The 27,956-nt window shown below is 48.3% G+C and overlaps 1 protein-coding gene across 1 annotated transcript in view; it reads left to right on the top strand.

Annotated features, from left to right (window-relative positions):
- Positions 1 to 27,956, top strand: part of drp2 (dystrophin related protein 2) — a 489,581-nt gene that overhangs the window by 113,980 nt on the left and 347,645 nt on the right. Inside the window, exon 2 of the mRNA XM_038775302.1 lies at positions 13,835 to 13,918. The gene's annotated coding sequence lies outside the window, so the exon portion shown is untranslated. The remainder of the gene's footprint in view (positions 1 to 13,834; positions 13,919 to 27,956) is intronic.

Raw genomic sequence — 27,956 nt, 5'->3', positions numbered from 1 at the left:
AGAATCTTCAATATGGCGCTCATTGTATAGACCCTGAACTGGCAATGGCCCAATGTGCAAAATTTCTAGCAGGACAGAACGCTGTTGATTAGACGTAGGAACGGACTTCCGGTGTGCATCATGGAGTGAGTGATCACACAGAGGCAGCTCCTGCCTAAGGTTACAGAAAAGAGCTCTTTTTTAAGCAACACGGGTTGGAATTTCGATGAAAAGGTGTGGGTAAATGTTCAAGGAGTATTTTCCCCCAGGAATAGGATGTTTCTTGGTTATCAGACCCTCAGAAACAGTGCAAGATTTGTCTGAAGCAGCAGCAAACAAAAGCCTCTGCAAGCATGCAAGCGGGGGAAGGGCCAGTTTATAGATCTCAAGCTGACCTAAGGGCCTTTATGAAAGCTGAATTCTAGCAGCAGAGGGAAGAACTGTGAAAAGATCTCACCAAGGCCATTGAAGAAGCGGAGACGGACTTCCGGTAGCGGTGATGCGGAGCTAAGCCGCACGTTCAGTGGCTCCCACTATTTTTGAACTTTGGGGCTCTTTTAAGGGCTCGTAGTAGTGCTGTTTGGACTTTTCCCCGTGTGGGAACACTCCTTCTCAGATTCTCCACTGGTGGATGGCCTGGACTAGGAGTGGAGCGGTCAGAAAATCGGCTTTGGAGACTTCCAGTTGCGGCTATGCGGATCTAAGCCGCATGTTCGGCAGCTCCCGCTACTTAAGGACTTTTGGGCCGATTTGAGGGCCCCAAACGGCGCTGTTTCGACGAATCCCGGTGGGGGAAGGTGTCTAGAGGAGCATTCCCCATAATTTATGGTGCTCACCCGGAGTGGGGCAAAGGAAAAAGCTGCAGCAGCTCCCCAAGATTAGACATAGGAACCTTGACAGACTTTTACCTCTAACCCCTACGCCCCACCAACATCACCCCCTGCCCTCTTCCGAGCTTTGCGACACTGCATCCTGAAGCTAGAATTCTCCTGCAGGATTTGATTTCATGCTGGGCAGTGCTCTGACCAATCAGATAAACTGGAGAGCTCAAGAATCATCAACATAAACCTAGTGTCAAACTTAGAGCTTTAAATGTTGAAAATAAAATACTACATTGAATTGATTGCAGATTCAGTGAACGGCTGCATTTGAAGAAGGAAGTGGGCGGGTTTCTTGTTCTGTAATCTCAGATGTGGGCTTCATTCAGACTGGGATTGATTTATCTGGAACTGTGATCCTGAAAATTGACTTCAGCTGGGAGGAGGTTGGATAAGCTGGTGTTTGCTAATGCACTGCTATAACTCTTCCGTAAGTAGATTTAACTCACTTGGAATTTGTCCACTTGCTTTAGATGAATAATTAATTTAATATACCCACGTCTTTCTTATCCCTGCCCACATTCTGGGTCTTAAACAACCGTCAGTTATACAGAATTAAAAGTTGGGGTCAGTTTCCACCTGGAGCAGTTTTTTTATAATAAATTTAGAGGACTCAATTTTTTTTCCAATTAAGGGGCAATTTACTTGGACAGTTAATTTACCCTGCACACCTTTGGGTTGTGGGGATGAAACCCACGCAAACACGGGGAGAATGTGCAAACTCCACACGGACAGTGACCCAGAGCTGGTATTGAACCTGGGACCTCGGCGCCATGAGGCAGCAGTGCTAACCCACTGTGCCACCGTGCTGCCCAGACCTGGAGCAGTTTTGAGGAGCAGTGCGAAAATGCGATCACTGGTTTGCGTTTCAGGCCCGGGTATTTTAACTCCCAGTAATGCCACTAATTCACTTTCCATCCATTCCAGGCACGGTGGGGAGATAGAGCATCTACCAACAGAAAAAGGTCAGGCAGCCTTTGGCAGGAAAGTGATAGGGGCGAGGGTTTCAAGAGAATCTTGAGGGAGAGAAATCTGCAACTTTCCTCCTGAGGCCTGGAAACTTGCTGATCTGCTGCCGAATTGTGGTAGCTTAGTGCCATGATCTGCAGACATGCACATCATGGGATACAGACAGTCAGCTAATGAACACAGAGAACAGGACATAACCAATCAGCAGGCAGGACACTTGCGGGTGGTTTCCCCACTATAAAAGGCACGAGGCCCTCACACTCTGCCTCTTTCCACTAGGGACATCTACAGAGTGAGTCCGGTGTATATATCACGTAACGCCTACAGCACGTGGCTAAGAGCTAGTTTGGTTCAGTCAGACAGAGTAGTCACACTTAGGTTAGCAGAGAGTCGAACTAACAGAGAACTGTGCTAACTGTGTGACAGGTTTAATAAATCAAATTGACCTAATTTCAGGGTCTGGAGTATCTTTCAGTTAAAGCTGCATCCAGTTGCAGCCCGTGTTATCTCAGTGTGCTTAACACGACACTTAGCAGAAAAACAACACACAGCTTCCCCAGCAGGAGCCGGGTTAAAATGCAACCTGGGTCCTAATTGCGTAGTAGGACATCGATTTGCACATATTTGTGAGGATCCTGCCTGCTTTGAACAGATGTCTCCTCTGCAGCTTAGGAGCAGAAATGGGAGGAAAGCATTGCGTTCTGAACAAGGAAGTCACCTGCACATTTCTCCGACTTTTTGTACTTTGTAACAGGTTTGTAACTAAGATCTGGGAATGAAGTGCGTGAGGGTGGTGTGTGCCGAGTGAGAACTGAACCAGCCCTGCGGTGCAATCCATTGACATATTTGAAAATGCAATACTAGTTTCGCCTCTCATTAGAAGAATCAAAAGTCACCCAACAGATTCCTTTTAGCTCTGTGGCAATAAACTCCTGAGGAAATCTTCTCAAAGTGCTCAGCTCCTTTGTGTTGATTCCACTTATAGCTATTCTCGGTGTGCCATTTTATTAAACCATTATGACTCTTAAAGAATATGTCAATGATTAATCATTGTCAGCATAGTGGCTTTAATGAATCTCATAAATTGACAATGCTGGCATAGAAGAAACTAGGAAATCGAAAAGTAATGAGACTGGGAATCTCAGAATAGCTATTGAAGCATAATCTAGATTGAGAATTGGGTACAATGAGAAGAAAATTAGAAGGAGGATTGTTGGCAATGACAAAAAGACTAGGGGATCAGTTTTAACCCTATCCTGTCGGCTGGAAAGCAGGATAGTTTGGCAGTACAAACACAGAAGCATCTGGCTGTGGTGCTCATAAGTCTTATCCTTCCGTTGGCTTGTTTGCTTGAACTCTGATCGTCAAAGGTCAGATTTAATGGAGCAGAGGGCTACCTTTAAAATTGACAGGAGGGGGCCAGGCAGTGAAAGCTCCGTCCCCATTTCCGACTGATACAATTTTCAGCGGGAGGGTAAAGGTGCAGGGGCCTGAATCGCACAGACGAAAAATATGAATTTGTTGGGCCATTTGCTGAGTTTACACAGGCCCCATTTCTGGTGTTCTTAGGACCTTAACCCATTGTGTGGTAGTCATAAATTTATGGAGGAAACATTTTTTTTAATAAATTTAGATTACCCAATTATGTTTTCCAATTAAGGGGCAATTTAGCGTGTCCAATCCACCTACTCTGCACATTTTTGGGTTGTGGGGGCGAAACCCACGCAAACACGGGGAGAATGTGCAAACTCCACACGGACAGTGACCCAGAGCCGGGATCGAACCTGGGACCTCAGCGCCATGAGGCGGTTGTGCTAACCACTAGGCCACCGTGCTGCCCATATGGAGGAAACATAAACACTCTTGAAAGACAGATAAGGGGCTGGATTCTCCGCCGGCGGGATGCTCCGTCTTGCCGGCAGCTCGAGGGTTTCCCGACGGCGTGGGGCTGCCCCACAACGGGAAACTCCATTGACCGGCCAGTGTAACAGAGCTTCCTGCTGGTGGGATGAGGCAGAAATGTGGCGCAGCGGGGCGGAGCATCCCGCCTAAGGTCTGTTCGTGTGCTATGATTTCAAGTAGCTTGAATGCTCAGTCCTTTAAAAACAAAAAAAAACTCTGCTGAAACTGGCAGTTAGACAAAATAAAAAGCACACGCTGCTTTAGTGAATTGATTGACAAGCTAAATGGCTTCTGAGGTCTGCCTAAGTAGACATTGGGTGGGTGGTGGCACGAAGGGGCAAGGGTGCTAGGAGGTGGTAAGAAGGGGGGATCATGGGGGGGTTTCAGTAATGAGGGCAATTTATAAACAGCCTTTTATAAAACTGGGCCGAAGTCTCAGAGAACTGCGGCAGGCCTTCAAGCAGCCTCCATCACTGCTCATGAGCTGCCTCCAGAGATGGTAGGCTTGACTTGATGATGTCCCCATTCCCTCATAGTGAACATTATGTGTAACAGGCCCCTTTATATCGACATAGGCCTGCCAAGTGAGAGGAAAGCCCAAAACTTACATCCAAGCATTTTCTAGAACTCCTCGGAAATAGAAGAAAATGCTGGAAGTACTCTGCAGGCATGGGAGCACTGTGGAGGAAGAAACAGAGTTAATGGGATGAATTTTATGGATAACCCACAGCCAGCCAAACAGATGGGCTGACCCATAAATTAGAGCACAATGCCAAGGTGGCATGCCTGCAACTGGCCCACCCGCCTCCAACCCAGCCAAAATTTTATGCGCAGCGAGGAAGGTGCCAAGTGGGCAGTCCATCAATGGTCTAATTGAGACCCTTAAGTGGGCAATTAATGACTAATTAAAGGCCTCATCCTGCCACTGCCCTGATCTTATGTGCCCAACATGTACCCTGGTAGGTTTAAAGCTGTGGGCGTTTGGTCAGTGAAAAGTAGGGGGTGGTGATTCCTTGTTGGGCCCCCTGAATCAATTTCAGAACCACCTCCAACAGTTCTGCCTCCCCGTGTCCACCCAACAGTTCTGCCTCCCCGTGTCCACCTTCCTGCCTTGCCCTGTCCAACATGCCACCCCTATCTCCCCCTTGCCAGGGCCTGCTAACCGAGCCCCGGCATGATCCCATACATACCTGGGTTTGGGATAATCCATCATTCCTTTCCCCCACCGGGAATCTTGCAATACCAACAAACCAATACCTATGTGGATAGGAGCTGCTGACCACTGATTGGCTGGGTGCTCTATGAGGCAGAATTTCCTGCTGGAGACTGGAAGAATTCCCATCCCATACTAATTAAAGGATTGTCATCCAAAAAGTCACTGGAAGCTTGAGGTCATGCTTATGGAGAGAATCTGGTTCTGGTTCTCGCCAGTGAAGAGGAGACCTCATCGTGCACCGTGAATACGATATGTTAAACTGAAAGACGTACAAGTAAATGGCGTTTCCTCTTGAAGGAATATTTAGGGCCATGGGCACTGATGATAATGGAGGGGAAACAACACCATCTTGAGTGGGCCCGATTGAGAGTGAGGATGGGGTGTGGAGCGTTTGTGACTCTAGGGGGCGCTAAAGGGGGGGTAAGGTGGAAGCCTCCAGTGAGAATTCTGACATGGAATGTGTGTGGGCTAAATGGGCCAGCTAAATGGTCCTGGGTTTACGTGCACTTGAAGAGTTTGAGAGCAGAGGCGATTTTGGTGCAGGGCACGCATCTCTGGGTGAAAGATCAGGGGTGGGATTCTCCCCTACCCGGCGGGGCGGGGGGGGGGGGTCCCGGCGCCGAGGAGTGGCGTGAACCACTCCGGCGTCGGGCGCCCCAAGGGTGCGGAATCCTCCGCACCTTCAGGGGCCAGGCCTGCCCCAGAGTGGTTTGCGCCCCGCCGCCCCTGCGGGAAAGGGGTTGGCGCCATGCCAACCGGTGCCGAAGGGCCTCCGCCGACCGTGCAAGTTGGCGAATGCACAAGAGCGCCAGCACGTGCTGGCGTCATCCCCGCGCATGTGTGTGCAGAGGGCTTCGTTTCCGCACTGGCAATGGCGGACTGCTACAGCCACCGGAGTGGAACAATAGAGTGCCCCCACGGAACAGGCCCACCCACGGATCGGTGGGCCCCGATCGCGGGCCAGGCCACCGTGGCGGCACCTCCTGGGGCCAGATCCCACTGTGCCCCCCAAGAACCCTGGAGGCCGCCGCGCTGCCAGGTCCCACCAGTAAGGACATACTCCAATTTACGCCAGCGGGACTGGCAAAAAACGGGCGGGACCTCGGCCCATTGCGGGCTGGAGAATTCAGGCAGCCCCGGCGTGAATCGCGCCGCCCGCCTCGGAAAATGGCGGGGACCGGCGCGATTCACGCCGGGCCGATTTTTGGGAGGCGGGAGAATTTGGAGGACGGCGGGGGCGGGATTCATGGTGACCCCCGGCGATTCTCCGACCCGGCGGGGGGGTCAGAGAATCCCGCCCCAAATGTGGTTGAGGAAGGGGAGGGTGGGGCAAGTGTTCCATTCAGGGTTTAACTCAAAGTCAAGGGGTCTTGGCATATTGTTGAGAAAGAAAACGGGGTTTATGGGGCTAGGGAAGTGCGGGACCTAACGGAAAGGTTTGTGATAGTGAGTGGTGTGCTGGTGGGGACTCCAGTGGTGTTGAATGTGTAACTGCAGCATGGTAGCACAGCGGTTAGCACTGTGGCTTCACAGCGTCAGGGTCACAGGTTTGATTCCCCACTGGGTCACTGTCTGTGTGGAGTCCTCCGGTTGCTCCGGTTACCTCCCAGAGTCCAAAGACGTGCAGGTCAGGTGGATTAAACATGCTAAATTGCCCTTAGTGTCCAAAAAGGTTAGGAGGGGTTATTGGGTTACAGGGTAGGGTGGAAGTGAGAGCTTAAAGTTGGTTGGTGCAGACTCGATGGCCTGAATGGCCTCCTTCTGCATTGTATGTTCTATGTATGCGCCTAATTGGGACAATGCCAGATTCATGAAGAGGCTATTGGGGGTGATCATGTACTTCACCAGCTGATTATGGGGTGTGGGTGGATTTCAATTGTGTACTGGAGCTGAGGGTGGATAGGTTGAGTCCTAAGTCAATGGAGAGGTTGAAAATGGCGGGGGAGCTGGGAGGGGTTTATGGAGAAGATGGGGATGGTGGTTCTGTGGAGATTTGGGAACCGGGGAGAGAAGGAGTATTCCTTCTTCTCGCATGTGCAAAGGATTTATTCCAGGATTGACTTATTTGTAGTGAGCCGGGCAGTGCTAATAGGGGTGGAAGGTGCAGAGTACATGGTAATAGGTATTTCAGATCATGCTCCGGACATTCAAGACGTGAGGCTTTGTTAGTTTTAGGTGCAATGGCAGAAGTGGAGGTTGGATTCAAGGCTTTTGGCCATTGTGTGGAAAGATGACCTTCCGCGATTAAGAATTATTTTGAGCTCAATCAGAATGGGGAGGTATCAGCAGTCAGGTTTTGGGAGGCCCTGAGGGCGGTGGTTCAGGGGGAAATTCTTTTATTCAAGGCCCAAAAGGATAGGATGAGGAGGGCAGAGATAGTGGAGGTGGATAGGAGGTATTCTGTAGCTCCCATGAAGGAATGGTTGGCGGAAAGGAAGAAGTTGCAGGCGCAGTTTGACTGGTCGTCGACTGGTTGTTGCAGGGACAGCTGCAGTGGGCGAAGGGGGTGCAGTTTGAGTATGGGGAGAAGGCAAGTCGCATGCTGGCCCACCATCTGGGGTGGCAGGCAACATCAAGGAAAATTCTTCAGGTGAAGTTGGAGAGGGGTGGGGGGGGAGGGGGGGGGGGGGGGGGGGGGCTCATGGTGTTGGATCCAGAGTGGGTTTTTCCAAGGTAGCAGACCGGTGTGAGAAGTGTGGAAGGGGGCCAGTGAATCATTTTGCGAGGCTATTGGGGGTGTACAGGACCCTAGCAAGGATTGTAGGAGTTGAGGAGAAACCGGACCCTATGGTGGCAATATTTGGGGTGTCGGAGCTGCTGCAGGGGAAAGTGGCCGATGTCGTGGCCTTTGCCTCTCTGATTGCCTGGCGGCGGATGCTTTTGAATTGGAGGTCGGCTACGCCACCAAGGGTCACGGCATGGCTGGGGGATCTGTATGAATTTCTCAGGTCGAGAAAATCAAATTTACCTTAAGGGGGTCAGAGGAGGGCTTCGAGGAATGGTGGAGGCCCTTCACGACGACGATATTTGAGGAACTGTTTGTCGCGGCGGGGGGGGGGGGCGGGGGGGGGGGGGAAGGATTAAAAGGGGGAAATGTGCAAACTGTAAACTTTGATTGGACGTTAAACCAGTGTTATTTTGCTGAATGTGAATGTGATTGGAATAAAATAGATTTTAAAAAAAAAGAAAACTAAGAGGCAACTTGGCAAAACCTTTAAGACCCTGAGGGGTATTGAGAGGATGGGTGTTTCCTATTGTCAGAGAATCTAGAATTAGGGGGCCACTGTTTAAAAATAAGGTTTGTTCATTTAAGACGGAGATGAGAAGAATTTTGTTCTTTCAGGGGCTCGTGAGTCCCTGGAACTCTCTTCCTCCAAATATAGTGGAAGCAGAGACTTTAAATATTTTTAAGGCAGACATAGATAGATTCCTGATTGACAATACGGTGAAAGGTTATTAGGGGGAGGCAAGAATGTGGGGTTGATGATCAGTTCAGCCATGATCTTATTGAATAGTGAAGCAGACTCATGGGACTAAGTGACCTAATGCTCCTAGTTTGTATGTACGCATGGTTTGCACCACAGTGCGTTGGACTAAATCCAGCTCTTTGTATCAGTAAGTGTCTTTTTATATGTGCTCCTGTAACCATCCAAACAATGCCTCCTATCTATATATATACTTGACTTCAATTGATAGAGTGAACAGAGCATTGCGATCTCTGGTTTTCTTTATTTCACACTTTTCTCGCCACCTATTTTTAAGTCTCTCTTCCGAAAGTGTTAAGATATGTTGAAGTCAGACTCTCAAGACTGCCAGATTTCTTCAACACTGGTCTAAGTCACATTTTGAAGTGGGAACCTGGTCAAAATGTCAGCAGACTACTTGATCATGGGGAACATTACAATGGAGACTATTGCTGTCAATATATACAAATATGTACTTGCTAGCAGCTTTACTTGATAGCAGGAAAGATGGGTCATTATTTTTTTTAAAAACCTCTCTCTAGCCTAAGGGGAAATACAGAAAACTGTATAACTGCCATTACCTTACAGGTTGAGTATAACAAACCCAGTAAAGACCAGTGATCAAGCCAAGGACCATCACTATCTGTGCAGCTCAATTTCTCTGTTTGTGGTGCATGTGGAACTCAGGTTTTCCTGCACCTAGAATCATAGGCATCGTCCATTTAAGGACCAAATTATGCCAGAGTGTGCTTCCAATGCAAGCTGTTGATAAAGCTGCTCCTGAGTTAATTACATTGATACATTTAGGAACATTTTACATTTAGCTGAACAATAAAGAAGCTGTCTACATATGCCTTATATCCCTGTAGCACACATGCATTGCTGTGCACTTGCAGGTAGCAACACCAGTGTACCAGAACTTCACATTGATTTTGGTGCTGACTAAGATTTTCTTTGACGATTTCCCAAATGGGATAAGTTGATTGATTCAACCGTGGCAGGAATTATCCAGGTGTCTGATGCCAGACAGCAAAGAAATCCTTAATTCTCTTTGTGATGTCGCTGTCTGACAGGGATAATGAGAATGGTGGACAAGTTGATAAGCCTGCAATCTCAGAGTTGAGCTGAGAAGTGTTTTGCTCTTGTCTCAGATCACTGAAACAACAGGCAATTATGCATTAATGAGCTTGATGCTGAGGAAATTGGGTGTAAAGATACATAAATCAGAGATCCATCTAGCACATCGGCAGTAATGAGAAAATTAGAGTTCACAATTTAGGCCGCAGCATTTGTGGACAAGCTTCATTGCGTACATTAACAGACCACAATGTGATGCATTTTCTATCATCTATATATATATTGAAGGTGAGTACAAAGAATTGTAGCGCCATAGTATGCACGGTACATTGATTATCTGCAGTGAACAGTGCGTGTTCTACACACCTAATGAGCTGTGGACAGGACCACAGCCGCTTGATCCGCCGGCCCACTTCTGTATCATTAGAACAAACCAAATTCTTCTAGTCTTGTGATCAATACAATACCTTCCTTATCTCATAATTGCCAGGCTACATAAAAATGCAAACTGAGTTATATTCAGTTCCATTGGAGTCATACTCTCAGTCTTCAACTGAAAACCATCATTGATCAGGTTGCATCCTTCATTAGGATGTTCACAATTCACTCCTGCATTTTTTTGTTTTGTGATAACAAAGAAAATGCAAAAGGACAGAGCTAATATGAGCTTTCATGAAATTCGATTGTTCCACTTTGTTGATAGTCAAATGCCTCATCAAACCACGAATGCCTCTTGAATAATTGATCTAATGTGTTGAAATTTGGTTTTGCCATGCAACCCCAAAAAGGATGTACGTTTTCTGCTTATTCTATTTCATGTATCCTCTAATGTGTCAGTGTTTCATGACAACCTGTTGAATGGGTTATTAATGAATCACTAGTTCTCATTGTCACACTGCTCATGGCAATCATCCATTTAGGACTGAGATGAGAAATGTCTTCACCCAAGGTGTAAGAAAAGAAAGGTAGTCTTAAGGGATTTATATTTGTATTAGTAAACATTAGAAATAAGGTACAATTTTAAATGGGTTTAATTTAATGTTTCTGTGCCTGGAAGGGTAAAACCGAAAGTTAGATTCATGATGGATACAGGTGTTTGTATGTGTGGGGGTTGGTTAAGTTCCAACTGTGTTTCTTTGTGCTTAGAGAGGGCTATGGCGTGAAGAATAAAAAAAGGCATAAACATGTGAGCATTATTTAGTAAGTGGGGCCTTGTATGGTGGAGAACCTTTTAAAAGTGAGTTAGCTGAATTTGTGGAAAGTTGGAGACAGGACACTGAGGACTGAACCTCTCTCAACTCTGCCAGGAAAAGCTGGACATCCAAGAGAGTTATAAAGATGCAAACTTCCTGAGGAGCAAGATACAATCCAGATAACCAGGGAACTGGGATAGGAAGAACATTTAAGACACCTGAAATTAAGGGAACAGAGTCCAAGGTATTGTTCAGAAGATTTCAAGGACGAATAAACAAAATGTTTGAAGTTAAAGAGACAATTGTTGTAACTAAAATTAAAGTGAGGCAGCAGAATTCATAGGTAGATGAAACATTTGATGTAATTTTAATACAGTCTGGGAATCAAGAGTTAAAGCAAGTGTGAGCAGTTTGCACAGCAGTTAAGACAAGGAAATCTTAATGGGGCTGGTCTAAAATACTGGAATGGATTTGCTGTTAAACGTGGAATGGAAGCTCTGTTTAAATTTGGTTTTGCCTTGCAACCCCACAAATCCATTTCGGACTGAGATGAGAAATGTCTTCAGCCAAGGTGAAATTTGGAAAACCTGGTCTGGATTTTGGAATGCAAACCACTAAAGGAAATCATTATTATGAGAGATTATTTCAAAGCGTGTTTTTTGGGAGTGGAGTTTGGAAACTCTCACATGACAATTATCTGTGGGGACTTTGAAGAGACATTCACTTGGAGTTCAGAGTGGAGGGTGTAATTGCCCACAGTCATCCTGTGTGCTTAAAAGGGACTTTCTGTTAATTAGACCATTGTAGATTAAGATGTATTTTGTAATTCATGTTAATCCTAAAACCTGTCTGTGATTCTTAAACTAAGGGGGGAGTAAAGGCGTATTGTATCATGATCCAATTTTTTTATGTTTAATGAATGTTTTTTTCTCATTGTTAAAAATAATTAGTGGTACAGTGACGCTGTTCCTCCACATTTTATTTTTTTTAAATAAAAGTTACGGTCTTTTGAGCCAATGTTCCATTCTGGGATCTTCCCATCCAGTTATAATATCAACTGGTTTTATAACAAGCAGTTCTTTGGAGCCTTTAGAATATTTTCAACTGATGGGAGCTGTGAATAGTCAGATGTTGAATATGTCCAAGACAGAGATCGATACATATTTGGATACTAAGGGAATTATGGTACATGGGGATAGTGCAGGAAGGTAGAACTCTGGGATAAGATCAGCCTTGATTGTATTGAATGTTGGAGGGAACTTGAAGGGATGAACTGGCCTACTTTTGCTCCTATTTTTTATGTTCTTGCATTCTAACAGTCTGAACATTGTTCGCGTGAGGCAGAAGTATATAATGACACCTCATTCATACCCATCAGTATTCCAAGCAGGGTTGCTGTTTCCTCCAAAACTCAGAAGACCATTGTGCATGAGGAGACATACATTTTGGCACATGTGCAGTGGTGTTCTATATTTTGGATAAAATCAAAGATCTCAGTCTATGCACGTAGTCTGTTTTCTCTTGCTTTGTATACTTGTTCAGTATAGTTACAAGTTTAGGTCTAAAGCGAGGTGGAGGTGGGACATGTTTTATTTTTGCACCACGGCAAATTCTACACATCATATAGACTTTGGTCAATTTTAAAAATAGTACCACAAAAGATGAATAGAATTAAAAGATGAATTCTCAAGGTATGTTTTTGTGTATTAAAGGACAGGGATCTTAAAATTCAAATTGTTTGTTGAATGAATTAGGCTCTTAACCAAGAGGAAGTTAATTCATTCTTGGAAGAATTAGAGACAGGGATCTGTGGAGATGTTTTACTGATTACCATCGTGGTGCTTGTGATTTAGATTTTATTTAGCAAAAAGAAAATCTTTCTTCACTGGCAAATGTAACTTCAAAAAATGTGTGCATACCTTTTTACGGTCAAAAAGGTTTCCCCAGAGTTGTTTTTCAGGTGAAATCTACTAGGTCGGGTCACCACATTTTTCAAGTACAAGGCCTAACAGCCTGAAAGAGATGGGAATACAGGAAGTAAAATCATTGGGAAAGATAATGCAGGGATTTTTGTAGACTTGGGAGGAAAGTATGCCTAATAAAGCAGTATATCCATACAGAGCCTTGTTATCTAAATGTAGTCCATCATGCTATCGTTTGTTTGCAAACAATACTGCTAAATATGGGCAAGCTTTTCCAGCTTTTCTAACCAGTGGGATATTCTAGACCCACAGATTGTGATCCACCCGTAGTGGGTTCCCTGGTGGGGGGAACAGGCAAGACACTAAAATGCCATAGGCATCGAGGGGACTGGAAGATTCTGCCAGTGGCCAACGGGGAAACGTCTCTGCCACCAAAAAACACACTGCGGGAGAGTGGAAAAACCCGGCCAACCATTGAATTACACATTGGAGACTGACCTTTAAATTGTAAAGAGATACTGGGCGAGATTCTCCGCAAATGCGGAGAATCGTAAAGGCTGCCGTTGGAAAGGCCATGACCCATGGCAGCCTTCACGCCCACTTCCGGGGCCGATTCTCCCCCCTGGGTGGGACTAGGAGCGCGGCCCCGTGCGTCACGGTGGCTGATGCGGCTGATGACGTCGGCCGCGCATGCGCAGGTTGGACAACGCCAACCCACGCATGCGCAGTTGGCGTCTTTTCCCTCAGCTGCCCTGCAAGACGTGGCGGCTTAATCTTGCGGGGCGGCGGAGGGAAAAGAGTGCGTCCGTTATGGACGCACGGCCCGCGATCGGTGGGCACCGATTGTGGGCCTATGCCCCCCGACGCACAGCCGTGGTACTGCCGTGCCAATCGGGCCCCCAGATGCCCCAAACGGACATCTGGCGCCCGTTTCACGACGGCAGCGAGCAGGTGTGTTTGCTGCCGCGTTGAAACGGGCGTAAAAAACGGCGAGCGGCGATTCGTGGCGTGGGTCGGGCGTGGGGGGGAGAATAGCGGGAGGGCATGAAAAATGTCGGGAGGCCCTCCCGCTATTCTCCCACCCGGCGTGGGGGGCGGAGAATCGCGCCCACTGTTTCTACATGGTAAACAAAAAATAGGACAGTAAATGGATTTCATTGCCAAACACCTAAAGACTTAACGCGACTATTGTATCTGCTAAACTAAAATTCCCTTCTCTTTTTATCCCCTCCAGGAAAACAAAAAGTAGAAGAGAAATCAAAGCTTGAACATCATAGTCATTCGATTGTCGATTCCATCCTGTCTATGCCCTCCTGTGGTTAGTGTTAACTGTGACTTATAAATCTTCATATCAAATGTACTTCTTCCTCATTATAACAATGTCACCTGAAGGACTAGCGGAGAAAAAAGGAAATTTCATTGCTGAAGATTTAACTAAATGAGTTGCTCTTTCTCTTAAGCCAGCTCAAGAGACTACGCTTTTGTCTTGCAAAGAAAGTGCTTCCAATTCCCATAAACAACTCATTTAATGAGAGAGAAAAAATAAAATCTTCCATTTCATTAGAAATGATTGCAGCCTCTGTAACATCATCCCTTGCATGTACATTGAGGATACCATTGCACAAGGCAAGCGGGGGGATTCTCCGTTTCTGAGACTAAGTGTTGACGCCAACGCAGAATTCATGAACTTTCATGGCAGCAAAACAGGCGCCACACCTGGGGCGATTCACTACTGTTAAGGGACTAACACTGGCGCCATGTGGAACACAGTCGATTCCAATGAGGAACGGTGCGGGATTCTCCGTGTCCATGATTGAGAGGCTGACAAGCTGCAGCCGCATATACACATTACAATCCCCTCACACATTCATCCCAGCCAACAAAATGGCACTGGTTGTGCTGGAGAGCGCCCATCCTGCTGATGGGTATGCTGGGGCCACAGGGTAGCTAGGGGGGTGGCTCTGGAGGGACACTTATACGTTCCGTGCCCCTAAGTTCACAATGGGCCGTCAGTGGCATGCGCAGCTGCATGGCTGCCTTCCCAGCTGTGGCAACGGTGTTCCATGCCCGTCCACCCCGACCCCACACCCCACTTCCTAGCCACCCCCTGCTACTCCCCCTGGCCCTGGCAGAAGCCCCCCGGGCAGCGGCATAACTGTCAGCAAGCGATGGCAATGTTGGACACTTTTTCCGTACCCCCTCTCTCTCCCTCAGCAGCCACGACGCCGGTTTCACAATTTTTAAAAGCAGAAGTGAACTGCGTCATCAAGAACGCAGCCCATTGGAGGCAGAGGCCCCGGAGAATACAAATGGTGTCCAATGTACGTGCGTTCCGGTACGCATTGACACCGTTGTCGCGGTAACAGAGAATCGCGATTCGGTGTCAAATCAGCGCTCTCCGCGATTTTGGCGTCGGAACCTATTCTCCGCTCAATCACATTTCGCAATTTCAGCGTCGGAAAACGGAGAATCCCGCCCAAGACTTTCCATTTATTGACAGAATGACTAGAAAGTTTAAATTACTGCCAAATGGCAGGGGAACAAATTTACTGACACAAAATAACGGAGAAACTATTGGATTTTAGGTTTTCTCAACATTTTATCTTGATTATGATTTATGATTTGGGAGATGCCAAGTATATAAGGAACTACAAATATGAAGAAAGACTTGAAAGATTGGAGCCTGATTTGGTAGAACTAAAGAGATGAGGGGATATATGTTAATGAAAGATTGGGACAAAGCCAATGACACAGGTTGTTAACAGTGATTGAAGTGACTGGGACAAGGAGTGCTTGGAGTAAGATCCATTGTAAGAGATTTACACAGAGAATATATAAAATGTTTTTAGGCAGAGGTTATAAGTCTGTGGAATGCACTGATGCAATTAGTGATTAAAGCCTAATTGCAACACATCTCATCTGGCGGAATTGGGGCAGGATGTACGGTGATGGATTCATAGAATGGTAGGCTAACGAGTGATGTAATTGATGATATATCACTGGCATCGATCACTCATGTACTAGACTCTCTCTCGCTTGAGTAGCTTCTTTGGCTCTGATCCAGAAGTTCTGGATTTGAGTCCCACCCCATTGATAGCCAAAGAAAGTGTGTTCATAAGACGGTCAAGCTGGTAGAGTGTCAACCTGCAAATCCTTCCAACATGCCAATGGCTGGCATTGAGAGCTGGGGAGACTCCTGGTCAACCATATTTGATGTGGAGTGGCCCTCCAAAGCTATAAGCCCCTGGTGACAGACTAGCGACCTGTTTAGTGAATTACTAGCTGTGGAAATAGACATATATCTGCCTTAGTGCATGACTGGGCGCGGGAAGAGAATTGGAATTGGAATATCTTCAATGAAGAGTGCAGGTCGACATGCCAGGAGGAACACAGGCATACCTAAAAATGCGGTGACAAATTGGTGAAGGTACAACACAGACTAATTGTGTGCCAAAAAACATTAGCGATAGACACAGCTGAGCAATTCCGCAACCAAAAGATGGCAGATCTACGCTCTGTAGTCCTGCCGCATCCAGTCGTGAATGATGGTGGGCAATTAAACAAGTCACGCAGGGAGGAGGCTTCACATTCATCTCTGTCACCAAGCACATTGATTCAAAAGATAATTTAAAACAATCTTACACCAGAAGCGCCAAGTGGATGATCCAGCTTGGCCTCCTCCGGAGGTCCCCAGCTTCACAGATGCCAGTTCGATTCATTTCACATTTTTGAAGAAACGGCTAAAGGCATTGGATACTGCAAACCTATGGGCCCTGACAATATTCCGACAATAGTACTGAAGATTTGTGCTCCAGAACTTGCCGCACCCCGAGCCAAGCTGTTCCAGTACAGCTGCAACACTGGCATCTACCCGGCAATGTGGAAAATTGCCCGGTTATGTCCTGGAGACAAAAAGCAGGTCAAATCCAACACAGCCAATTATGTATTCAGTCAACTTTTGATCATTATTAAAGTGATGGAAGGGGTCATCAACAGTGCTATCAAGCAGCACTTACTCAGCAATAACCTGCTCATGGACGCTCAGTTTGGGTTCCGCCAGTATCACTCAGCTCTTGACATCATTACAGCCTTGGTTCAAAATGGAGAAAAGAGCTGAGCTCCAGTGGTGATGTGAGAATGACTTCACTTGACATCAAGGCAGCATTTAACTGAGTGTGGCCTCAAGGCGTTTGAGCAAATTAGGCGAAAAAATCTCATACCTGGCACAAAAGAAGACGGTTGTGGTTGTTCAAAGCCAATCATCTCAGTTCCAGGACATCACTGCCAGAGTTCCTCAGGGTAATGTCCAAGGCCCACCTGTCTTCAGCTGCTTCATCAATACCTTTCCTTCCATCATTTTTTTTTTTTTTTTTTAAATTTAGAGTATCCAATTCACTTTTTCCAATTAAGGGGCAATTTAGTGTGGCCAATCCACCTACCCTGCACATCTTTGGGTTGTGGGGGCGAAACCCACGCAGACACGGGGAGAATGTGCAAACTCCACACAGACAGTGACCCAGAGCCGGGATCGAACCTGGGACCTCAGTGCTGTGAGACTACAGGGCTAACCCACTGTGCCACCGTGCTGCCCCTTTCCTTCCATCATGATGTCAGAAGTGGGGATGTTCGCTGATGATTGCACAATGTTCAGCACCATTCATGACTCCTCATCCACTGAAGTAATCCATGCCAAATGCAGCAAGACCTGGACAATATCCAGCTTGGGCTGACAATGGCAAGTTACATTTGCTCCACACATGTTGTCCGAGTCCTGAGTGTCGGCTTTTCCTAGCGCCGTGTCCCTGTTATTGTGGCCGAACAGACTTTCTCTCGTAACAGATGGAAGAACTAAAGGGTCGCACATAGCTCCCGTGCGTGTGTCGTACCTCTTCCGCTTGGACTGCGCGAGCCAGTTGCACCATATTTCGTAGCTGAACCCGGTACCTGATTCCCTGTCGGGAGGGAAGCTGCGTACTCTCATGAAGAATCCGAAACATTTTTTATTTATTTACGGGATTTGGGCGTCGCTGGTGAGGCCGGCATTTATTGCCCATCCCTAGTTGCCCTTCAGAAGGTGGTGGTGAGTTGCCTTCTTGAACCGCTGCAGTCTTGAGGTGTAGTTACATCCACTGTGCTGTTAGGGATGGCGTTCCATGATGTTGCCCAGCGACAATGAAGGAATGGTGATATATTTCAGGGTGGTGAGTGACTTGGAGGTGAATCTCCAGGTGATGGGGTTCCCAGGTGTCTGCTGCTCTTGTCCTTCTAGATGGTAGTGGGTTTGAAAGGTCCTGTTTAAGGAACCTTGGTGAGTTCCTGCAGTGCATCTTGCAGATGGTACACAGGGCTGTCAGTGTTTGTCGGTGGTGGAAGGTTTGAATGTTTGTGGAAGGGGAGCAATCAAGCGGACTGTTTTGTCCTGGATCGTACCAAGTGTCTTGAGTGTTGTTGGAGCTGCGCTCATCCAGGCAAGTAGAGAGTATTCCATTACACTCCTGACTTGTGCCTTTTTGATAGTGGACACGCTTTGGGGAGGTCAGGAGGTGAGTTACTTGGCGTAGGATTCCTTTGAGCTGCCCTGGTACCTGCAGTATCAATGTGACTAGTCCAGTTCAGTTTCTGATCAATGGTAACTCCCAGGATGTTGATTGCAGGGGATTCAGCGATGGTAATTTCATTGAATTTCAAGGGGCAATGGTTAGATCCTCTCTTGTGGGAATTGGTCATTGCCTGACACTTGTGTGGTGTGAATGTAACTTGCCACTTGTCAGCCCAAGCCTGGATATTGTCCAGGTCTTGCTGCATTTGGACACTGACTGCTTCATTATCTAAGGAGTTGCAAATGTTGAACATTGTGCAGTCATCCACAAATGTCCCCACTTCTGACCTCATGGAAGGGAGGTCATTGATGAAGCAGCCGAAGATGGTTGGGCCTCTGACACTACCCTGAAGAACTCCTGCACTGATGTCCTGGAGTTCAGATGATTGACCTACAACCACCGCAACCATTTTCCTTTGTGCCAGGTATGACTCCAAACAGTAGAGACTTTCCCCTCTAATTCCCATTGACTCCAGTTTAGCTAGGGCTCCTTGATGCCATACTTGTCAAATCCCTCACCTCTGGCATTCAGCTCTTTTGTCCATGTTTGAACCAAGGCTGAAATGAGGTCAGGAGCTGAGTGACCCTGGTGGAACCCAAACTGAGCACCGTGCGCAGGTTATTGCTGAGTAAGTGCCGCTTGGTAGTATTGTTGATACCCCTTCCATCACTTTGCTGATGATGAAGAGTAGACTGATAGGGCGGTAATTGGGTTAGATTTGTCCTGTTTCTTGTGCACAAGGCACACCTGGGCAATTTTCCACATTGCGGGATAGATGCCAGTGTTGTAGCTGTACTGGAACAGCTTAGCCAGGGGTGCGGCAAGTTCTGGAGCACAAGTCTTCAGTGCCGTTGGTGAAAGTGAGTAAAACAATCCAAATAGCGATAGTCCCCACAGTAAATGGAGGACCACTAAAGATAGAGGTCGACACCAGACATCGGCCACTGTGGTGGGCCAACACCAATAGTTCCAGAATTAAACCAGGATGTCTCAGTGTGAATTTGTGGAGATTTTAAAGTGACTATTAACCTAGTTTTGTGTACAGATCATTATTCACTGCCACTAATTGAAGACTTGTTTGCCGGACTTTCTGGAGAACAGTAAAATTGACCTTTCACAGGCAGATCTGCAGGTGAATTGCTTCAAAACACAATCCATCAAGGTCAGCATGGTTTTATGAAGGATAAATCATGTTTGACTGAAATGCTAGAGTTCTTCAAAGATCTAATAGGTCAAGTGGATAATGTGGATCCATTATCTGGACTTCCGGAAGGCGTTTGATAAGGTGCCGTACAGGAGGTTCATACACAAGGTAAATCAATGGGGTTTGGGGTTATTTATTAGCTTGGACATAAGAATGGTTATGAACAGAAGACAGAGAGTTGGAATAAATGGGTCTATTTCTGGCAAAATGTAACTAGTTTGGTTAGTACTGTACAGCATTCGGTCATTCTGCACCAACTATTTACAATCCATATTAACGTCTGGAAAAAGGAATAGAAGGTTCTATAGCCAAATTTGCACGTGACACTAAAATAGGTGGGATAGTAAGTTGCAATGAGGAAATAAGACCTTACAAATGGATATAGATAGGTTATGTGAAGGGCCAAAATGAGGCAGATGGAGTTTAATGTCGATAAGTGTACAGTCATTTTGGTCAGAAAAATGGAAAGGCAACTTATTATCTAAATGGGGAGAGACTTCGGGGTGCTCCAGTGCAGAGGGATCTGGGTGTCCTCATGCATGAATCACAGAAAACTAGCATGCTGGTACAGCAGATAATAAAGAAAGTGAATGGAATGCTGGCATTTATAGCTAAAGAAATAGAGAATAAAGTAAGGTGATGTTGTTGCAACCATACAAGGCATTGGTGAGACTGCACCTGGAGTATTATGCACAGTTCTGGTCTCCTTTATTTGAGGAAAGATGTAGTAGCATTGGAAGCATTTCAGCAGAGGTTCACTAGATTGATTCCAGAGATGAGGGGCGGGATTCTCTGATCCTGAGGCTAAGTGTTGGTGCCGTCGTAAATGCCGTTTTCTGACGGTGTCAACAGGCCCCTAGGAGCAGCGATCCTGCGCCGCACAGGGGTCCAGCACAGCACTGGAGCACTTCAAGCAGCTCCAGTTGCCGATGCCGGCGACAGAACGGGCGGCGCGAGTCCACGCATGCATGCTACGTCCGGCGCAAATTCGCCCTTCTCTGTGCCGGCCCCGACGCATCATGGCAGAGAGCTACAGGGTCCCGGCGTGGAGCAACATAGGCCCCCACCAGGATAAGCGTGCACGCTGATCGGTAGGCCTCAATCGTAGGCCAGGCCACCGTGGAGGCCGCCCCCCCCTCAGGTTCAGATCCCCCTTCCCCCCACCAGGCCGCCCCCTCACAGCATGAACGCCGAGGTCCCGCCGGGTAGGACCACACGTGAATGGCACCAGCGGGACTCGGCCTAACTCGGCAGGCCTCGGCCCATTGCCCGCGGAGAATCGCTGGGTGGGGGGGGGGGGGGGGGGGGGGGCACGTAGAGCGGCGCCAATGGCGCTGATTCTCCGGTCACCGAAACGAGGAGAACATACTTCTCCCAAAGGGTTGTGAATCTGTGGAATTCGCTACCCCAGAGTGCGGTGGATACAGGAATACTGAATAAATTTAAGGAGGAGTTGACAGATTTTTAATTAGTAATGGGTTGAAGGATTACGGAGAATGGATAGGACGGTGGAGTTGAGGCGATGATAAAATCAGCCATGACCGTATTTAACGATGGAGAAGACTTGAGAGGCTAACTCCTGGTTCTAAGAAAGAACTATTCTTTCTAATTCTACCTTCCATCTCTTGGTCTGTACCCCAGTAGGTAACAGCACCTCAAGCACAAATCTGGTGCTCTTCATTAATAAGAGGATTTCTTGATTAATAAGGGGATCAGGGGTTACAGGTAGCAGGCAGGAAAATGGGTATGACGAACATATCTACCATGATCGAATGACAAAGCAGACTTGATGGGCTGAATGGCCTAATTCTGCTCCTATATCTTATGGTCTTCTGGAATGTGACTGCTGAATGACAACTATTACTCACCATTGTGGCACACAAAGGCCTGTTTTGTTACAGAAGACTTCCTTTTGGAATAACATCTGCAACAGCGCTTCTTCAAAGATCCATGGATCAAATTCTGAGACGTTTGAATGGAGTACAATGCTATTTAAATGACACACTCATCACTGGTTCGAGTGAACAGGAACACTTGATGAATTTGGAAGCTACCCTGAAGTGGCTACAGAGCCACAAACTGAGAGTTAGAAAGGAAAAGTGTGACTTTTTCAAGTTATCCATAAATTTATTTGGTCATATTATCGACAAAGGTGGTTCACACAAAGAGCCAAAGAAAATGTCAGCCATCTTAGAAGCACCACATCCTCAAAATGTGACATAATTAGGATTGTTTTTAGGGTTGATCAACTGTTTTGGTAAATTCACGTTGAAGTGAGCTACACGATTGAAGTCTTTACTCACTTTGCTATGCATCAAACAGGCATGGCACTGGTCAGAAGATTGTGAGAATGCATTCAATGAAGTGAAATTTGCTTTACTGAAGTCAGAGCGGTTAGTTTATTATAGTCCCAAGATGATCCCAAGGGGCAGCACGGTGACACAGTGGTTAACACTGCTGCCTCACAGCTCCAGGGACGTGGGTTAAATTCCAGCCTTGGGTCAATGTCTGTGTGGAGTTTGCACTTTCTCCCGTATATGCGTGGGTTTCCTCCGGGTGCTCCAGTTTCCTCCCACCGTCCAAAGATATGCAGGTTAGGTGGATTGGTCATGCTTCTTAGCCAGTGCCTCTTAGAAGTGGCCACGCTCGACCTTGCGCCGACCAGAAAACTACCGCTCTCACTTAAGGTCGCCTCATGCAACGTTCAGGCCTATGCCCCTGGCCACACGGCCCACCCACCCTGTGCATTGTGGACCCCCCCGACGGTCATGCCATCATGGACCCCATCAGCGACCGCCCCTAGCCAACCCCACGCCTGTGCCGCGTGGCAGCCAACCAACCCCGGGGAACCCAAATGCTACTTCTGTGGGCAGTCAAAACACCCCCGACAGCGCTGCCCGGCATAGAGCACAATCTGCAAGGCCCGTGGCAAGAAGGGACATTTTGCTGCAGTGCGCCAGGCCCGCTCAATCGCCGCTATTGTCCCGACACCCCCCACGTGCGGCCAGTGGGCGCCGCCATCTTCACCTCCTCGGACCACATGCAGCCAGTGGGAGCCGCCATCTTCCCCTTCTCGGTCCACGTGCGGCCCGTGGGCACCACCATCTTGCTCTACTCACAACACGTGCGGCCCGTGGGCTCCGCCATCTTGCCTCTCTCAGAACCAATGGGCACCGCCATCTTGCCTGGCCCAGAACACGGTCGGCCTGTGGGCGCCGCCATTTTACCCACCTCAGGACCCCTGCCCATCGGGCACCTCGTCAGGCCGCTCATCGCCTGCAACCGCCGACGACCAGCCACGTCTTGCCTTGGTCACGATTGGCCAATCTCGACCACACAACCTCGCTACCGCTTCAACAAAGGTGAAGGTCAACGAGCACGAGATCTGCCTGCTGGACTCCAGGAGCACTAAGAGCTTCATTCACCCCGATATGGTAAGGCGCTGTTCCCTCGTGGTACACCCCGCTAACCAGAGAATCTCCCTGGCCTCCGGATCCCACTCCGTGGCGATCCGGGGGTACTGCATCGCCATCCTCACCGTCCAGGACGTGGAGTTCAGCGGTGTGCGCCTCTGCGTCCTCCCCAACCTCTGCGCTGCCCTGCTACTCGGCCTGGACTTCCAGTGCAACCTCCAGAGGCTAACACTGAAATATGGCGGGCCTCTACCACCCCTTACCGTTTGCGGGCTCACGACCCGTAAGGTCGACTCACAAACCCGTCGCCACCAGGAGCAGATGGTACAGTGCCCAGGACAGGATCTTCATCTGGTCTGAAGTCTAGCGGCTGCTCTGGGAAGGTATCACCGAGGCCAGCAACAGCCCCTGGAGAGCCCAAGTGGTTGTGGCCAAAACTGGGGAGAAAAACAGGATGGTCGTTGACTACAGTCACACCATCAATTGGTATACGCAGCTCGACGCATACCCCCTCCCACGCATATCTGATATGGTCAATCAGATTGCACAGTACCGGGTCTTCTCGACAGTGGACCTGAAATCTGCCTACCACCAGCTCCCCATCCGTAAGGCGGACTGCCCATATACAGTTTTCGAAGCAGACGGCCGCCTTTACCACTTTCCTAGGGTTCCCTTCGGCGTCACCAATGGGGTCTTGGTCTTCCAACGGGAGATGGACCGAATAGTTGACTGGTATGGACTGCGGGCCACTTTCCCGTACCTGGACAATGTCACCATCTGCGGCCACACCAGCAGGACCATGACGCCAACCTGTCCAAATTTCTCCACGCCGCCACTCTCCTCAACATCACGTATAACAAGGAGAAGTGCGTGTTCAGCACGAACCGCTTAGCCATCCTCGGCTATGTGGTTCAGAACGGAGTTCTGGGGCCCGACCCCGATCGCATGCGCCCCCTCATGGAGCTTCCCCTCCCCCACTACCCCAAGGCCCTCAAACAATGCCTGGGGTTCTTTTCGTATTACGCATAGTGGGTCCCAAACTACGTGGACAAGGCCCGCCCACTCATTCAATCTACTGTTTTACTCCTGACGGCTGAGGCTCACCAGGCCTTCAACCGCATCAACCGTATCAAGGCCGACATCGCCAAGGCAGCGATGCATGCGGTCGATGAGACGCTCCTCTTCCAGGCCGAGAGCGATGCATCAGACGTCACTCTGGCCGCCACCCTCAATCAGGCAGGCAGGCCTGTGGCATTCTTTTCCCGCACCCTCCATGCTTCCAAAATTCAGCATTCCTCCGTCGAAAAGGAGGCCCAAGCCATCGTTGAAGAAGTGCGGCATTAGAGGCATTACCTGGTCGGCAGGAGATTCACTCTCCTCAGTGACCAACAGTCGGTTGTCTTCATGTTTAATAACACACAGCGGAGCAAAATCAAAAATGATAAAATCTTGAGGTGGAGGTTCGAGCTCTCCACCTACAACTATGAGATTTTGTATCGCCCCAGTAAGCTCAACGAGCCCCTCGATGCCCTATCCCGAGGTATATGTGCCAGCGCACAAGTGGACAGACTCCAGACCCTGCACGACAATCTCTGTCACCCGTTTTTACCATTTCATCAAAGCCCGCAATCTTCCCTACTCCATAGAGGAAGTCAGGGCGGTCACCAGACTGCCAGGTCTGCGCGGAGTGTAAACCGCACTTCTACCGACCAGACCGCGCGCGCCTGGTGAAGGCCTCCCGCCACTTTGAACGCCTCAGCGTGGACTTCAAAGGGCCCATCCCCTCCACTAACTGAAACACGTACTTTCTCAGTGTGGTCGATGAAAGTTCCCCCTTTTCCGTCCCATGCCCCGACATGACGTCTGCCACCGTCATCAAAGCCCTCAACACCATTTTCGCTCTGTTTTGCTTCCCTGCCTATGTCCACAGCGACCGGGGATCCTCATTCATGAGTGATGAGCTGCGCCAGTTCCTGCTCAACAGGGGCATTGTCTTGAGCAGGACGACCAGCTGCAACCCCAGGGGAAACGGGCAGGTGGTGCGGGAGAATGGGACGGTTTGGAGGGCCGTCAGCTGGCCCTACGGTCCAGAAATTTCCCGGCCTCCTGCTGGCAGGAGGTCCTCCCCGACGCACTCCACTCCATTCGGTCGCTCCTGTGCACCACGACTAATGAAACCCCCCATGAACGTCTCTTTGCCTTCCCCAGGAAGTCCACCTCTGGGGTTTCGCTCCCAACATGGCTGACAGATCCAGGACCCATTCTCCTCCGTAGACACGTGCGACTCCACAAGGCAGATCCATTGGTTGAGAGGGTACAGCTACTCCACGCCAACTCGCAGTACGCTTACGTAGTGTACCCCGACGGCCAGCAAGACACAGTCTCACTCAAGGACCTGGCACCAGCTGGTTCCACACACACACACACCCCCCCTCTGCCCCGGTGCCACCCTCCCTTCGCCCGGCGCACCCCACCGCAGCCCCCCCTCCGGGACAATCCGTCCTCCCCTTGCTCCCACCCGGGGATGAAGAGGGTTTTAACACGCTCCCGGAGTCACAGAAGACCAAGCCACCTCCTGAGTCGCCACCAGCACTGAGGCGCTCTCGATGGCAGATCAAGGCACCGGACCGCCTGAATTTGTAATATTCTCTGTGATTTTAAACACAACCTTCTGTATATAGTTCTCCACCACCCCTGCTGGACTCATTTTTCACAGGGGGTGAATGTGGTAGTCACCACTGATGTATATACTGTATATATATGTGTTTTGCGGTAAGGCCCCTGTACTACAGGTACGGGGGTAGATCCCTGCCTGCTAGCTCCGCCCAGTAGGCGGAGTATAAATATGTGTGCTCCTCGTACAGCAGCTATTTTGTCAGCTGCTGTAGGAGGCCATACATCTCAGTGTAATAAAGCCTCGATTACATTCTACTCTCGTCTTTGCGTAATTGATAGTGCATTAACGCACTCTTACTTGTTAGTAAAAGAGGTTTCAAGCACCATTTTTGGACTAAGAAAGTTCCACCATGATCTTTATGGGCATTAGTTAACTCTTTTGCTGAATCATCGACCCTTGACTACAATCTTTGAGCATATCTTCGGCAGCCAGTGGATTGCCAAGATGGTCATTGATATTGTCAGCATACACTTATGATAGCCAGTATTGCATGTCCGTGCAGCATGCAAATGCTGACGCTTTATCACAATTGCCGCTACAAGTCACGTTTGACCCTGAAGAACAATTTGTCAATATTTGTCACTTCTCGCCCGTGAATAGTGTACCTGTGACTTCATACGGTTCAGTGAAACAAAACCAGGGGCGGGATTCTCTCAGCCCAGGGCCGGGCCGGAGAATTGCCGCAAACGCGCGAATCGCGCCACGCCACCTCAACACCCCGACACTCTGAGGCCATTGGCACTGGCACGGTCGGCACGGCGTCGGCCGAGGGCCACTCTACAGGGCCTCCCCAGTGATTCACCGCCCGGGATGGGCCGCACGGTCATGCCGAAAAACCCGAGTCCCGCCTGCACCGTTCTAACCTATTCTTACACGGCGGAACCTCGCGTGGAAGGGACGGGCGCGACCAGTGGGGGAGGGAGGAAGGGTCCGACCCCGGGGGAGCCTCTGCTGTGGCCTGGCCTACAATCGGGGCCCACTGATCGGCGGGCCAGCCTCTTATGCTGGGGGCCTCCTTTGTTCCTCGCTGGCCCCTGTAGCCCTGTGCCATGTTGCGTTGGGGCCAGCGCACAGAAGGGAGACACTGCGCATGCGCGGATATCGCCCCAGGTCCCACCGCACATGCGCGGACCAACGGCGCCCATCTGACAACGGGATCGGCAGCTGGAGTGGCGTGGGTCGCTCCAGTGTCGTTGCTGATCCTGAGGCAATGAGGAAATGCGACGGCGTTTACGACTCCGTCAGCACATAGCCTCAGGATTAGAGAATCCCATCCGAGATCTCTGGATCACTATGCTCTATTTAAGAGAAACACCTTTAGACATGGGTTTACCATCACCAGGGGATATCAGATTCAGAAAGCAGGTTAGGCCAAGGCACCACCTGCCCCATTTCTCAGAAGTACAAGTGATACTTCTCGAAAAACAGGGGAGAATTAAGATGGTGTGCAGCCGATATGCAGCTGTGGAATTGCCTAGTCTGCATGTAGGACAAAATGTTCGACTTATATATCCTACCAAGGGAAATTAGTTACGCGAAAAAGTATCCGAAGTGTGCAATAAGCCCAAACCCGAAGACGTCACAACATTAAAAAGGAACAGAAGCCAGCTGAGGGAATTGTACAACTATAATACTGAACAGTTCGACTGTGTTGAGAACACATCCAAAGACGGACACAGAGTGAAAGAATGAAATTATTAAAAAACCACCATGAAATTAATCAACACTCTGAGAACACACAAGACACTAACACACAAGTCAAGAAATTCCAAGTGATAAGTCGAGATCTCAGGAAGGTCCTACCATTACGAGATTGAGGAGGATTATTATACCCTTATTGTTAAATTGTTGTACCTTATACGTCCTCTTAAACTCTTAAATCTTCAGAACTCCTAAATAAAGATTTATTATTTGTGCAGCTTTGAAACCACCCATATATATGTTCTTCCATTCTTAATATATGTAATGTTGTATTAGAAAAAAGGGGATGTTGTGATATCACTTTATGAGAAAAAATGCTACTGAGTAAGTAGCCTGGATATAAACCATGTGACAAGCAGACATTGTTCAAAAACCTTTCAGTTTAGGTTGCAGCGTATGGTTTGAAGGAATTCAGCTGTACTTTCCTATTAACAATAGCTGTTGAATCTTTTTAGTAAACCTGTCTGCTGAGCATCTTGAAATAAACTAAACCTATTTTTAGTTTGCCAGTCCTGTGTGAGATTGGTAAGTTTGTATTAAGCAAACATAGAAATACAACAGGTGGATGCAAGAAGAATGATACCCCTGGCTGGATGCAGAACATTGGGGCACAGTTTTCGAATAAGAGTTGGGCTATTTAGGACTGAGATGAGGAGGAACTTCTTCAATTAGGAATTTTCTACCCCAGAGCACTGTGAAGACTCACTCGTTGAATAGGTTTAAGATAGAGATGGATAGATATCCAGTTGTTAAAGATATGA

The sequence above is a fragment of the Scyliorhinus canicula genome, chromosome 17, assembly GCF_902713615.1.
Source record: "Scyliorhinus canicula chromosome 17, sScyCan1.1, whole genome shotgun sequence".
Classification (NCBI taxonomy): domain Eukaryota; kingdom Metazoa; phylum Chordata; class Chondrichthyes; order Carcharhiniformes; family Scyliorhinidae; genus Scyliorhinus; species Scyliorhinus canicula.
Note: the sequence above shows the minus strand (reverse complement) of the source record. Positions and strands in the feature narration are given on the sequence as shown.